This window comes from Acomys minous (genome assembly GCF_964271855.1).
Source record: "Acomys minous genome assembly, chromosome: 9".
NCBI classification, from domain to species: Eukaryota; Metazoa; Chordata; class Mammalia; order Rodentia; family Muridae; genus Acomys; species Acomys minous.
The window spans coordinates 51,562,924-51,578,888 of NC_140490.1; the positions used below are offsets into that span (position 1 = coordinate 51,562,924).

General features: G+C 43.4%; 1 protein-coding gene and 1 pseudogene across 6 annotated transcripts in view; one reads left to right on the forward strand and one right to left on the reverse strand.

Moving 5' to 3' along the window:
* PHACTR1 (phosphatase and actin regulator 1) overlaps positions 1-15,965 on the reverse strand; it is a 461,758-nt gene that overhangs the window by 340,453 nt on the left and 105,340 nt on the right. The window lies entirely within an intron of this gene.
* On the forward strand, positions 8,228-11,095 carry LOC311604791 (GPN-loop GTPase 2-like; annotated as a pseudogene). Its single transcript has one exon. The product of its transcript is annotated as a GPN-loop GTPase 2-like (transcript).

Consider the following 15,965-nt stretch of genomic DNA (forward strand, 5'->3'; position numbering starts at 1 on the left):
CACACACACACACACACACACAGACAGAGACAGAGGGAGTCAGAGACAGAGACATACACAGGAGTCAGAGAGAGGCACATACTCAGAGGGAGACAAACACACACACACACACACACACACACACACACACACACACACACACACAGAGAGAGAGAGAGAGAGAGAGAGAGAGAGAGAGAGAGAGAGAGAGGGAAGGAGCGCAGCTGCTACTTTTGGATTGACATGGAGGATTTCCTTTCTCTTGGGGATTTCCTTATTATTCTCTGTCAGTGGAAAGCCATTTGAAAATACCTGAGAACAAGAAACCCAGCTATTTCCCCCATTTCTGCTCAAGTATCCCTGTCTTGTTTTCAGCGTGATCACTTACACTGAAATGTTTATCAGTGAAGTGGAAGAGAACACTATTAAATGTCATTTAAAGCGAGATTGTCTGCAGGCACACTGCAAGCCAATTTAAAGGGAGATTGTCTGCAGGCACACTGCAAGCCAATTGTCTCCACAAACCTTTTATCAAACACCTCCTCCCCTAACTGTGCTTAAATTTCCAAATAAAAGTATCGCCTCTGTGCACCAGATTTTTCATAGAAACGAGACAGTTGCCTTGATTCAGTCCAGTGAAACCTCAAGAATCTTGGGAAAAGCAGAAAGTAGAAGAAAAAAGAGCCAACCCTTACGCATCTCTGAGTTAAGGCAAAATATTATATATTTGGTATTTGTATATGTACGTGCATCAGAACACAGGGAAAATGGACATTTCTGATCCCTCATCAGTGGATGGTCATTTCTAATAAGTTAAGGGCAAAGATGGTGTCTTAGTCATTATTCTACTGCTCTGAAGAGACACCATGACCAAGCCAACTCTTATAAAAAGAAATCATTTAATTGGGGGCCTGGCTTACAGTACAGAGGGTTAGTCCATTGTCAACATGGTGGGGACTGTGGCAGCAGGCAGGCAGACATGGTGCTGGAGAAGTAGCTGAGAGTTCTACATCCTGATCCATAGGGAGAGGCAGAGAGAGAGAGAGAGAGAGAGAGAGAGAGAGAGAGAGAGAGAGAGAGAGAGAGAGAGGGACTTGGTATGGGCTTTTGAAACCTTAATGTCCACCCCCAAGTGATACACTTCTCCAACAAGGCTACATCTTCTAATCCTTTAAAATAGTGCCACTCCCTGGTGACAAACATTCAACGACATGAGCCTATGGGGGCCATTTTTACTCAAGCCACCACAGATGGGAAGACACACTTGATCTTTCTGTGGGTTGTAAACTCTGTCTATAGCTAATATGTGTCTTTGGTTCAGTCTAGAGCTATAGATGGATGAGCGTGTAAGTTCAGGTTCACTGGAGCACAATTAGTCTTTCACCGCTGTTGACTATTTAATATACTTCTTTTGGTTATGAAGATGGCCGTCCACTGGTCAGCTGTTCTTGCAAAGGATGTTTTCCTCCAGACACATCAAGATGCAGATGTGTCAAATAAAGAATGATTGATTGGAAATAGTATTTTCAAAACACCAGTTAAAGGGCAGCACACAGGATAACTTTAAAGAGGTAAATCTTTGAAGAGGAGTATTATTTTTAATATTTTTTTTTTGAGACAGGGTCTCTCTGTGTTAGCGTTGGCTGTCCTGGACTCGCTTTGTAGACCAGGTTGGCCTCAAACTCACAGCGATCCCCCTGCCTCTGCCTCCCGAGTGCTGGGATTAAAGGCGTGCACCACCATGCCTGGCTATTTTTAATTTTTAAAATTAATTTTGGAAGGAATTTTTATCAAACAATGAGCTCTTTCCCTGGCTTTGGAAACAGGCATCACAAATACAAAGAAGCACTTTGTAAATCATTTATCACCATGAGTCTTAATTAAGATGCAGTGCCACCAGGGCGTCCCCAATAGGGTTCTTTCTCCAGTCCCATGACTCTCTCCACCTCTTGTGCTTGTTGAGTTTTTTAAATTTGCATAGATTTACTGTTACTCTTTGAATGAATAGCATTTAGCTTTTACAGTACCATTATTAATGCCAGCATCAACACCTAACCAAAAGAGTTAAAGGCAGAAAATAAGGCCAATAGAATCCATACAGGCACTGAGAAGTGTTTTCCACTTTTCGCATTTCCACAAAGAGTCAAGAGCTTTGTGTCACCCGGGCTGGGGAGCGAGATCCTTTTGGTATTTAGTTAATCTCTATCATAATAGAGAAGGTAATTTGATTCATAAATAGAGAAGCTATTAATTTATTTATTTCTGTTTCTGATCTGTATCTGTATGTCTGTGTTTTGTTGGGGGTGCGTTGAGATTGCGGGGGGGGGGGAGGGGTTCCGCACTATGATTGTAGGCTGGTTTTAAATATCATACCACGTAGGTCGGGCTGGCCTCAAGCTTGTCATTCTTCTGCCTCAGCTTCCTTAGGAGTGAGATTAAGACTGAACAAGGATCATAATTGTTATCATGCTCCACTTTTATGTGTGTATTATGTGTATGTATGTATGTATGTATGTATGTATGTATGTATATAATGTTAAAATATCACTTTTATGTTTATTCTTTTTAAAATTTGTCTTTTCTTTCTTTTATCTTTTTATGCGTGTATGGCATGCATGTAAGTGTGGAACCGTGTGGCTGATGTTCAAATCTTCCTTGTTTCCTTTCCCACCTTATTATTTGAGGCAGGGTTTCTCAACCAAATCCATAGCTCACAGGTATGGGTAGGCTTTCTGGATAGCCAGCTCCAGGGGTCCCCTGCCTCTGGCTTCCGAGGCTAGAATTGCAGGCAGGTCACAACACCCATTGGCATATTTCAGGGTTCTGGGGGATCCAAACTCTGTTTCAGCTGCTTGAATGGGCAAGAGGTTTAACTTCTGGGCACTGTATAGAAGTGGGATATTCTCCTTCTTCCTTTCTGGGGGTAAAAGTGTGTGTGTGTGTGTGTGTGTGTGTGTGTGTGTGTGTGTGTGTGTTGTCTCCCCAAGAAAAGCCTCACAGAACACTAAGCCATCTACATGTGCATGCACAAGCAGCTGTACCCGCCTCACCCACAGTGCTTGTGCAGGCATACACTCTCACTCATAAAATATTACATATGACATCACTAAGTATGACTGTATCAGATGTAGAATTATCCACAACTCAAAGATCTTGCAGAAACATGTAATACTTTTTCTTGAAAATTACTGTAAGGTAAGGGGTGCATATACCACTGCTAACTGTCACAAATTCTCTACAGCCAGAGAGGAGAAGGTGGTACCAGTATATGTTTGGTATTTTTCACACATTTCTATATTTCCAAAATTTCTATAAGGTTGGTGTTTGGACAGTCAGTAAGCTAAAAGTAACTAAAAAAGCCCAGTGATATTTGCATGCTAACCGAAAGAGTTAGTTTAAAATAAAAACAAAAAATATGCTCTTTATGAGCTACGAATCCCCACCTTGCATATGACAACTGTGATCCCGGTTCGGATACTCAGCCTTCTATTAAGATTTTTTTTTATTTCACAGCAATTAAGATTAATTTCTTCTCTGTGGACACTTAATTATGGGTCATCCAGGGGATATTAAGGTCCTACCATATCCAGGCAATACACTGGGCAGTCAGGGTGGGGTGGGTCCTTCCGAAAGGAAAGACTGGATATGAGTGCTCACACTCAGGACTTAACATTTTTATGGCTTCATTAAAAAAATGAGTTCTAGTCTCTGGCTATTCCTCGCTTTTACTGCCTTCAAGTGAATCACGCTGGAGTCAGGGACAAGGTAGAAGCGGGAGGCTCGCTTCCAGCAGGTATGTGATGTCTGCTCCACAGTTAGTTACTTCTTTCAGAGAGATGCTAAGGACAATGAAAGCACTCTTTTAAACAAAAGAGTCAAGGCTGTGCTTGCAGAACCCTAGAAAGTGCTGCCTCTTATTGAGACTAATCATCCTTTTAAAGGAATAAGATAACGTCTATTGCAGGCATGCACGTGGGCCGCTCCATATCGGAGTTCACAAAAGGAACTTAATACGGCACAGAGGTCTGCTGTTCAGACCTGGGAAATTAACCTCCCTGGTTATCTCCATTTCAGGGCTTTTTTTTTTTTGGGGGGGGGCGGTGTTAAACAATACATAAAAGCATATAGGAGATAGTAATCTCAACACAGTGCCTCAGTACTGAACAGAAATGGTGATCCCTTAGGGCCAGTAGCACCTGCTGCACTGTGAATGATAAATGATAATGTCATCATTAAGAGAGGTTCTGCACAATGGCACCTTCGCATTCTTCTCTTTTTCTTCCTGCAAAAAAAAATGAGTGAACGCCTGGCAGTGGAGTCTGGAAGGCACAGGAGAGAGAGAGAGACAGAGAGGGAGAGAGGGAGAGGTAGAGGGAGAGGGAGAGGGAGAGGGAGAGGGAGAGGGAGAGACAGAGAGACAGAGAGAGAGAGAGAGAGAGAGAGAGAGAGACAGACAGACAGACAGACAGACAGACAGACACAGAGAGAGACACAGAGACAGACAGAGAGAGAGAGAGACAGAGAGAGAAAGAGACAGAGAAAGGATCTGGTGGAGAAGAGACACCAAAATAACTTGTAGCATTTCTTCTCTTTCCCTCTCCTGAATTGTGCAAAGATTTATAGGCACATTAAACACATACTTACACTGTAAACAAAACAGAAGCCCCAGTTTTGAGAAATATAGATGCAAATGTACATAGATATTTGTGCAAATATGTACATCACATCCTTGTGGGGTTTCCTTGAAGCAGTCTGTTGTCCTGTATGTATGCAATTTCCCAGAGGCTGCCTGTTGTGGTTATTACTCATTCTTACCACTAGAGGGGGCCACACATAAGAACGAGCTCAGTGCTTCTTGGTTCTTAACCTCGGCTCCCTAGTGGTACAGCCCGATGCCTATTTTCTCTCTCTCACTTTTAAACTTATTTTTCTTTCCGTTATCAAACGTCTGTTCAAACACTGTAAACCCTGTCGGCTTTTGGAGGTCAGTTCCCATCTAGCATTTCTCTACACTCCACTGTGCAGCGTTTGCGGGCGTTAACAACAACTGTCACTTGCTGAACCCTTCTTGAGAGTGAGGGACTCATCTGCTTGTTTTGCCTCTGTGCCCTCTATGTGTAGAACAATTCCTGGCACATACTCAGTGGTTTCAGGGACCTGTGTGCCTACCTAGCCCTGTTATCCTTGCACCCCATAGTGAGGTGTGAGGCGGAGACTTCAATGGGGTCTCACATTTCACTCATCTGAGATTCAGGGATGGCAAAAAAAGTACACAGTTACACACACATCTACTAAAAACAGAGTCAAGATTTCTGCCTAGCTTTGAAGTTTACCTCATTTCTTCTTCATCCCACAGATGCAAAGAAAGGAATGGCTTTTGTGACCACATATAACGATTTAAGCTAAAATATCAGTTTCACTCATTTTCAATAGTCTGCAAGGTGACATTCCCAGTAGGGGGACGGTTCTTCCTGATGTCTTCTTCACTTAACGCCAGCTCGCTAGGTATCTCTGAGGACCTGCAAAGCTCAGTTGCTACTGTCCATCTGATGCGTGGCTTAGTATTTCATTTAAAGGATTGATACGTTCTAAGCAGCTAACTGACTTGCTCTTCAGTGTCAAAAGAAATAGGCATTTGTAGGTGAGTCGATATTTTTGTCAATATATCCATCCATCCAAACACATATACGTGAGTATAAATCTGTGCACACAAGTGATAGTTCCACTATTTGGCTTCTGCTATGTCCCTGGCACAGCTTTTACAACAGGCTCGGCTACCCACTATTTGTATCTCTTCTTTCCCCCTGGGATGTGATAAATTTCCACCACAATGGGCAGCAACAAGATATCTGTGGTCTCAGCTATCCAGTCCTTGCTGGAGTGACAGACATGACTTCTGTTTTAACGTCTTTGAAGGTTGACTAAAACCAGTTGCCTCTCTGCCTTGTAATAAGAAGGTTTGCAATATCCTCCCTAACAGGGAGAAATTTAAGAAATGAATAGTGTCAGCTCTGTGAGAAGATACTTAAACAATAGACCATGTACCCCAAATCACTGCATCTTCTAATAAGGAACTTCAGGAAGGCATTTAATTTAGCTAGTGTACAAAAACAATGCAGGAATTCATTTGTTTGATTCTAGAGACCCGAGGCAGAGTTGAAAAAAAAAACACAGAAGAGTTCCAGGAGTGAGCTTTTATTTGTAAAAGAAACGTGTTATGGATCCCGCCCGCCCCAGGTAGCTGAAGTAAGTAGCTCAATTAAGTGACAATATCAGCAGGAAAGAACATTCTCAGATGCTAGTGATCCCCACAGAAGACGTGCCGGAAGCAGCAAGGTAATTATCAAAATGAATTTCGGTGTCACAGTGGCCATGTTTACAATACTCCCTGGTCAACTCCATTTAATTCTTTAAACATAGGACTTATCTGTTAAGCTATCATTTCTAGATTTTGATGGTTGCACGGCTACGGTAAACACTGGAATACGAAATTACTCTACCCGACTAAGATTTCTTCCTGAGCGCGATGGGAATTTGGTCTTAACGTAATCATTACCACCTGCAAACTCATTCTTGCTTTCCTAGTGCCATGGAAAAGCAGGAATCCCTGATGTCTGATGTTCAGTATATGTTTATTTATTTTTATATTATGTGTATGGGTGCTTTGCCTGCATATGTCTGTTCACTATCTGTGTGCAATGCCCATGGAAGCCAGAAGAGGGCACTGCATCCCCTGGAGCTATCGTTACAGACAATTGTAAGTCATCAGTATGTGGGTGTAAGAAATCGAACCTGGGTCTTCTGGAAGAACAACCAGTGCTCTTAACGGTTTAGCCATCTCTCCAGCCCTGAGACAATCTTTTTGTTCTCAGTAGAAGGCATAACCCTGTGTAGGAAGTTATCAAAAGAAGGGAGAAACATGGCAGATCTGGCCTCAGTCAGGGTCACAACCCTGTCTGACAAGAGCCAACCGAATACCTTTATGAGTCATTTAATGTACCCAAATCTGTGTCTTATACCTGAAAAGAATATTGGAAGTGGGGCTGTGGTTCAGTGGGTAAAGCCTGAAGAGCCGAGTAAGATGCTCAGAAGCCAGATAGAAGGCCAGCTGTAGTGGCATCCATCCATACTCCCAGCATTCTCAGAGTAGACCATGAGCAGGGATAGAATTTTCTGGAAGCTCTCCAGATAAATAGCTTGCAGTATGCAGCTGCGGAAACCTGAAGAGAAATCCTGCCTTAATATGGCAGAAGATGAAAACGAACTCCCCAAAGGAAGTTGACTCTGACCTCCTCATGTGTGCTGTGGCATCCTCTCCCTAACACACACACACACACACACACACACACACACACACACACACACACACACACACACACCTAGTTGAGAGGATTCAATGATGTAATCGCTGTAGTTCAAATGTCCCCCACAAAGCATGTTTGTTAAAGGGTTGGCTCTCAACCTGGTGGCAAGGAAGCGAGAGGGAAGACTTTGTGAGCGCTTTCTCTGCAGAAGCACAAAGCAAGAAGGTCCTCAGATCTGAGCCCAAACAACCGCTTTCTCCTTATAAAGTGGTTATCTCAGCTATCTGATACAGGGATAAAAAGCTGATAAATATGAAGTGGATACGAGGGAACTATATTTGAGGAGTTTAACATAAGCTCTTCTGCCCACTTAACTCTTATATACATCACTATAAGTCACTCAGATGTAACCTGTGAGGCATTTCCTATGGTGTCACTTTAATGACTTTCATGCTCCCTTGTAAGTTGCTCAGCTCATGCGCAGCGAAGTTCATTAACTTGGCCAGCAAGCAGCGTACATCTGCCCTAAAGCAGGGCTGTGATTCAGGGAGAAGGATATTTTGTGATTGGCTTGCCTTTTGTTCTGGTGAACGACAACGGGCTGGACAAAGGATAACTGTGCTTTCTTATAAAGAATGAGAAAAGCTATATCCTCCGTGGCAGTTCTTTCGTGACCTCAAAATGAGTAAGACCCATAAGATGTGGCTTTGCCCCTCCTTGGAAAAGCTTATTAGTGTGGCTAATACTCGAAAGGAGATGTTAAATTGTGAGCGAGTTAATGAGGAGGTTCTTGCTCTCTGAAAAATCTCACACTCTGCAATGAAAACGCAGGTATATTAGAAAGCATATCATTTATATCTCTGGCAATAATATGGAGAATATTTCAATTATTGTTTCTAGAAAGGGACCCCAAAGCTAAATTAATCCCTCCCTGCCGCTGGATTTGTAATGTCTCTGGATATTATTATTTATGGCATTTGTTCTGGAAATGTTGCAGAGATGACAGTGACCAGTATATGGAGATGTTACTTCACCTTCCAAATTGTCACAAACTCTTTGCATTCACATCCAGTGTGCTGTCTCCCACGTCAGAGGCTCTCTGCACTCACGTCCAGTGTGCTATCTCCCACATTAGTGGCTCTCTGCACTCACGTCCAGTGTGCTGTCTCCCATGTCAGAGGCTCTTTGCACTCACGTCCAGTGTGCTGTCTCCCACGTCAGAGGCTCTCTGCACTCACGTCCAGTGTGCTGTCTCCCACATTAGTGGCTCTCTGCACTCACGTCCAGTGTGTTATCTCCCACACTGGACAGATGGTGTCAGCTTCCAGTAACACAGTGGAAGAAAGATCATTCTGGTAGTTCCCCCAAGCCCAGTGGCTTAGCTTGTCTCCTACCGTAGCTTCATGGCACCCTGCCAACATCCCCAAAAGATCAATAAAACTGATAGTATAACCCTAAACCAGGTTCCTGATTTTGTAGGGGTTTTTTTTTGTTTCATTTTTGTGTTGTTTGCTTTTTTTAAAGAGTCACAAAATCATGCCACCAGACAAATGCAGAGAGAGGGGGTGGGGCAGGGTTGGCAGGAGAGGAGGAAAGAGTTAAAATTCGGAGGCAGCTTAAACTTCCTGTCTTGTGCCACTTGGCTAAACTTTCAGACACTGTTCAGTATCAGGTAAGCCGGGCAGCTGCCTGATGCTTCGAGAAGGAGCTCCACGCTGAAACCATCACCCCATTCTTAAGTCCTAAACACCATGGTCATCATTAGTGGGGATTTTGTGGTATTACAGAAAACACCATTATAGCTTACAGGATTTTTATAAAGAAACACTGTAGACATATCGGTACATTCTTTCATTTCCTTCTCTTTTTTTGTATTGAAAGGAACCTAAAACTTTCTGTTTCATAGCATTTAAAAATTTGTGGATGGTCAGGCATGGTGATGCATGTCTTTAATCTTAGCACTTGGGGAGACAGAGGCAGGTGGATCTCTGTGAGGCCAGCCTGGTCTACAATGTGAGCTCCAGGACACCCAGAGATGTTACACTGAGAAATTCTGTTTCAAATAAAACAAACAAACAAACAAACAAACAAAATGGGGATTAAAATCAATATGCTGGCAACTCCATTTACTATTATCACTGATTTAGTTTCTTTGCATTCTAAAACCTCAAGTCTTATTCTCGATGTTTTTGTTAAAAAGTTATTCAGTTTTGGTTATGTTATTTAACAAGGTCCCTTTCCTTGTCTGAATAGAAATAGTAAAAGCACTATTTTCTACTTCCCAGGCCGTTGACAGGACACTGTGAAACTTTGGCAAAGAATAAGTTGCAATTTCTGGGCTTGATCTCAACACCCAGAAGGTCAAGGCAGGAGGGCTGTTAGTGCAAAGGCTAGTTTGCCCTATATAGCAACACCTTGCCACACACAAAAAGATTCATTCATAAGCCAGTATATAAAACACAGTATACTACTAATATCCAATACATCTCCCACCATATATTCTTGTCTTTAAAATTTCTCCTAGTAACAATTTTTGACCTCTGTTCATAGAAAGGATTTTTAGAAGAATTCCTTACATGGTGTCTTGAAGCTTTTGAATTTTAAAATGATAATGTACAGTTCATTAAAGTAAGTCTATCATAGCTTTTCTCTTCCTTGCCGGGTAGTTTGCTCATGTTTTTTCTGTGTGGCTCTCTTTGTTTTAGTTCGGGAGGCATCTGTGGGCTAGCCTGCTCTGCCCATTGCGGGGCCAACCTGGCTATGGACTTTGGGCAGGTGGTGATCCTGGTCTTGGGGCAGACCACATCCTGAGTGGGCATGAGTGAGTTCCTGCACACACTGGGCTGGGGTGTGGTGGTCGTGAACCAGGACCTAGACAACAAAGGGCTGCCTTATGCGTGTGAGAGCTGGTGGGACTGGACAACGTGATGGACGCACTGAGCCTGGGGCCCAGAGGAGGCCCGCTCTATTGCATAGACTACCTGGAAGCCAGCCTGGCCTGGCTGTGTACCAAGCTGGAGCCCCTCCAAGGCCACTGCTTTCTCTTTGACTGCCCCGGCTAGGTGGAGCTCTGCATGCACCATGCTGTCCTGCACAGCACTTTCTCCCAGGTGGCTCAGTGGGACCTTAGGTTGACTGCTGTCCACCTTGTGGATTCTTACTGCTGTACTGGCCCAGCCAAGTTCATCTCAGTACTGTGTACCTCTCTGGCTACCATGCTACATGGGGAACTGTTCCATGTCAACCTTTTCTCCAAGATGGACCTTATGAGCACTATGGGAGGCTGGCCACACTACTAGGCAGAAGTCCTGAACTTCTCCTACCTGCCTGACCACCTGGTGTCTGACCCTTTCTTCAGTCACTACCATCAGCTCAGTGAGAAATTAGTACATCTCATCAGAGACTGCAGCCTAGTCTCTGTCATCTCATATTCAGGACAAGGACAGCATCCAGCGAGTCTTACAAGCTGTGGATAAAGGCCCTGGCTACTGTTTTGGGGCTCAAGAGCAGCAAAGCCTGGAGGCTATGATGCCTGCTGTGATGGGAGATGACTTTCATCTCTGCTCCTCTCTGGGCATCCAAATGCTTAGCATCCCTGGACAAGACTGCAGAGCAGGAAGCCACACAGCTGTAACACCCACAGGGCCTGGATGAAAATGGGTAGCTCAGCAGGGTCCCAAAAGCCGTGTCCAGCCAGAGCAGAGGCTTGGAGGAAACAGTCAATCTTGCAAAGGACTTCTGAAAAAAAAGTTAGACGTGGCACCATCTGTGGTGCCTATGCCCCAGGAAATACTACCCAAGGGTTGAGGACAGGCTCCACTTGGGCTGTGCTGCGATATGAGATAGTTTTCTACTTTTTGTGGCCTCAAACTTTTCTTCAACCCTCCGGACTTGGGGGTTTGGAGACAAAATTTTTTTTGCTCCCTCACCCCTAGTGAGTATATTAAGTTATAACATAAAGTTTGAGAATGTTTCTCCCACTTGGGTTTCCATTTCAAGGACACGTCCTCAGGCCTAGCCCTCTCCATGGATATTGCTCAGGTGTGAAGGAGCTTGCAGCTGGGAAATGACTTAGAAGCACTGGTGGTGCACGCCAAGGATGCCTTACATGCTCTTGGCTTTAATATGGAAAAGAAGGCAAGACAGGGACAGCACGTCAGTCCTTTGCTTTTTACTTTGATTTGCTGGTGTATTTTGTCAGTGAATAAGGACTGGCTAGCACAGGCACTTGATGTCACAGCATTTTAGAGACAGCAGGGACCTTGGAGGTCACCTTCATGGGTGAGAAGGCAACTGGTCCCAGGAAGTCAAACAGCTTCCTTAGGAACATATCATTAGCTGTGTCCAGAACCTTGATCAAGTGTCATACCCCATATTCCTCTCTGTTTTCAAGCTAATTTGGACTTTGCCTTTTGGATTATATCAGGGTCAGCAGTCTAAAGCTACAGGCTCTTTAAAGAAAGTCTTAAGAAGACTTCTTTTTATCCAAGTACAATTTTCCCTTCATGTCCTAGGGACAATGGTGCTAGGATCCTCCAGAGATAGCAGACTCATTTAAAGCAGTGTCCATTTGCACACAACTCATGCACATCCTCCTGAATACATTAAACTACCCCCAGGTTATTTATAGCACATGCTGTGATATAAGCATTATACACGATATTGATACTGTATTGCTTAATATTGGTAAACAAAATGTCAGCACCTGGTTAGTGTGGATGCAGTCTACCCCCGCCCCCTGCCCAGCTGTCTCTGATCCACAGTTGGCTGAATCCACAGATTCAGAGCCCATCCACAGTTGCAGGGACCGACCACGTGTTCTAACACAAAGACTGACTGTGATAGGAAAGAAGCCCAATGTCCTGGTGCAAAGACACTCCAGCACTTAGGATTTCTTTCCCATCTCTGAGTTTATTGTTGGTGTGTGTGTGTGTGTGTGTGTGTGTGTGTGTGTGTGTGTGTGTGTGTGTGTCTGTGTGCACGCGTGCATGTGCCTAACAGCACATAAACAAAGGATGGAGGGATTTTTTTTATTATTAATATCTCAAATTACAGTTTAGAGATGTGAAATAATTCTTTCTGGAGGCGGAGAACTTTGAAATAAGCAATAGGGTAAATGAAATTGTAGGCATTATATTAAATTTAACTTTAAAGAAAAGCTTCAATTATGTTTTGAGAGTTCATTAGTTTTCGTGGGAGTTCTGGGCTCCCCAAAGAGTTTGTTTACACCCCAATTACCAAGGCCAGATTGAGAGAATCATCCAGCAGTGTTCCCTATTTAGAAGAGATGAATTGTCTCAGTATTTGAGGCATGTGACATGTATTATTATTATTATTATTATTATTATTATTATTATTATTATTATTTTATTGGACCAGCATCCTCACATGTCTGCGTACTTGCCTCGGCTATAGGGTTGTACAGTATGGATTCCATGCCAGACTCCTCATTCATTGTGTGATTTGGAAATGTCCCGCTAACAAGCATTGTGGGCTGGGATTTCAACTGTTTCCTTTGGGAGCACGAGACAATGCTTCCAGGTTTCACCATTGACCTGAGCGAGCTGACTATCACTCCAGCCTGACCAGATCATGACTTCAAGGATCTATTGCTTTACTAAACTGAAATGATGAAATTATCAGAAAAAAATGAAAAATTGGAAAATAAAAACCAACCAAAAGTTCTTAGGAAAAACAAAACAAACCAACCATCAACCAATGAACCAACCAACCAACCAAAAACCATTAAAGGCCCAGGAGATGGTTCAGGGTGTAAAGGACCTGCTGTGCAAATGTGAGGATCCAATTTTGAGTCCCTGGGTCCCATGTTCTGGGCTAATATTAAGAAGGTGGGAGGCTGAGACAGGCGAGAACCCAGAAGATCCTTGAGGAGCTAGCCTGGTTACACAGCTGGTTTGGGGCACAAGACACTGTTTCAAACAGGGTGGAAGCTGATGATCACACATGCTAGTGTACACACATACACACAAATGTACCACACACTCAAAACCTATAAAAGGAGCTTATTAAATCTCGTGTGCACTACAGATATTTAAGGTTATAGTCACAATGAGCATATTTCCCACCCCTGGCCTTGCACTTGTCTTTCCTTAATTTTGCTAATGCTTGAAACTTAACTTTATTACTGTGCAAGTGTTAACGGCATCAGACGGTTCTAAGTCAGTGGCTCTCAATTTGTGGGTCTTGACCCTTTAGAGTTTAAAAAGACCCTAAGGCAACCAGAAAACACAGATACTTGCATCACAATTCATAGCATTGTGATGCAGAATTACAGTTATGAAACATCAAGAAAATAATGTTATGGCCGAGGGTCACCACAACACAAGGAACTGTATCAAAGGGTCGCAGCATTAGGGAGATTGAGAACCACTGGGATAAATCATGTCTGTGTTAGCATTCTTGTTATGCTTGGCAAGAGATCTGGCAGAATCCAGAAACATCTGTAGGGAAAATTGGCTGCAGTCTCCTAAGCAGTAAGAAACATGTCACTGTAAGTCCCACCTGGAGTGAGCAGCGTGATTCAAGTGTGGGAGGAGACTTCAGGTCGGTACTCTGTTCCCCTGTACCTAAGCAAAGCTCCCATATCAGCCCTCAGCTATAAGATACGGGGTGACACTTTTGTTTAAGGGTTCTTTCTCCCCATGCTCTCAGGTCACTGAAGTTCAAACTATAATAACTGTGCACCCGAGACCCAAGGGAAGGTCTCTTTTCTGGATGGTTTCTCTCAAGTGTTCTCATACTTTAAAAATAATGTGCCATTAAATTCGGTTTTCATCTGCTGTTCATGTATCTATCTGAATAATGTATATTTGTCGAACATCTACTCTGTATTAATGCAATGGGTTTTTTAGTACAGGATCAGTAACATGGAGGAACATTTCATGCATGCTTTCTTTTATTGGGAAAAAAGTCAAATTATATTAGCTCTTTGGTAACTTTAGATGTTTAAATGTATGTAATTCAACTTTTTAAAGTGTTTAATTTTTGATTCTGAAGAGATGAGCCTTCATTTAATACATTGTTACTAGGCAACGGCAAAGCAGTGACCTAAATGTCCAACTTGTCCATGCCCTCCACTCACTGTCTTCTTCTCCCTCCATTTATCATTTTTTCTTAACACAGCGCATGCGTCATCAGCGTGGCCTTAAGTGCATTGATTGCATTAAGCGGGATTTACAGAGATGCCTCGCATCAACGCATTTTCGAAGGTTCTTCTTAAATCTTTTTAATCTTAAGAATTTTTTTGCTAAGAGGAGAGAGTGTCTGGAAAATAAAGTCACTGTGTGTCCTGACCAGAGGTTTCCCTTTCATTTTTTTTGTTTAGTTTTGAAGCTTCAGTTAAATTTGAATTACAAACAAACAACAAAAGGCCCACAATATAAGGTCAGGACACCTTTAATTCTAAAAATGGTGTGTGTGTGTGTGTGTGTGTGTGTGTGTGTGTGTGCATGTGCTTATGTGTGCCAGAGGTGCCAACCTTGGACATTATACTACAGGACTCATGCATCTACCTTATCTACTTGGTTTTTAGATTTCATCTGAAATCCAATGCTTGGCTACAATTTATATTGATCGCATCAACTCCTCTTTCACCTCTCCCACTCCAGCTCCTCCCACGTGCTCCATCACGTCTTCCCTTCAAGTTCATGGCCACCTAATTAATTATTGTATGTATGTGTGTGTGTGTGTGTGTATGTATGTATATATATGTACCTATCCTTCTCTGTCTGTCTGTCTGTCTGTCTGTCTCTGTCTCTGTCTCTGCCTCTCTCTCTCTCTCCCTCTCCCCTACTGAGTCCAGTTTGTTCTGTCCACATGAGCATAAATAGTGGGTTACCCACTGGGGCACAGAGAGCCTACCAGTGGCCAAGCTGCTAAAGAAAAGTGACAATTCCTACTCCCTCTACTTTTTTTTTTCTTTTTTTGATGCAGAGCCTCTCCTCGGCTTGGAACATGCTGATTCTATTAGGCTGGCTGGCCAGCGAGCCTCAGGGATCCTCCTGCCTCAGCCTCCTCAGTGTTCATAAGAGCCTCCCACCGTGGCAGCCATTTTCACTTTGCTTCTAGGGGTGGTGCCTCTGTTATGTTTGCGGAACAAGCCCTTTACTGACCCAACCCCTTAAAATGAACCTTTTGTGCACGTTTCCTTATGCTTCTTTCTCACTTCCCTCTTGGAACTAAAGTCACTTCACATCCCATGGGGGTTAGTTTAAAGAATCTTCTCCCAAAGTTCATTTCTCTTTCATTCTATGATCCACACCACTTACCCAGCACTTGTTTGTTTGTCCTTTTTAAGTACAGCGACCTTGTCACCCACCTACACTGCCATCTCCAACCAGAGTCCCATCACCAAAGCCAAGCACAGCGCTCCACTGTTTTGTACCCGATATGATAAGGCACCGAACCACGCTCCCGCGAGGCTTCCTCGGTGTCTCCTGAGGTTGCTCTAGGTATGGTTCGGCTTCATGTGTTTTCCCTGCCTCTAAACTCTTTCCGTTTTGCCCTTCTTCCTACTGAGAAGTCTCACTCTTACTCCTTCACAGAAGCCATCTGTCTGGTTGTCTCTGTAATGACATTCTTGATCAAGCACTTCGAGGCGCATCTCGCCTCCACGGCAAACTTGAAGCAGCGTGTGTCGGGACTAGAGAGACAGCTCAGCAG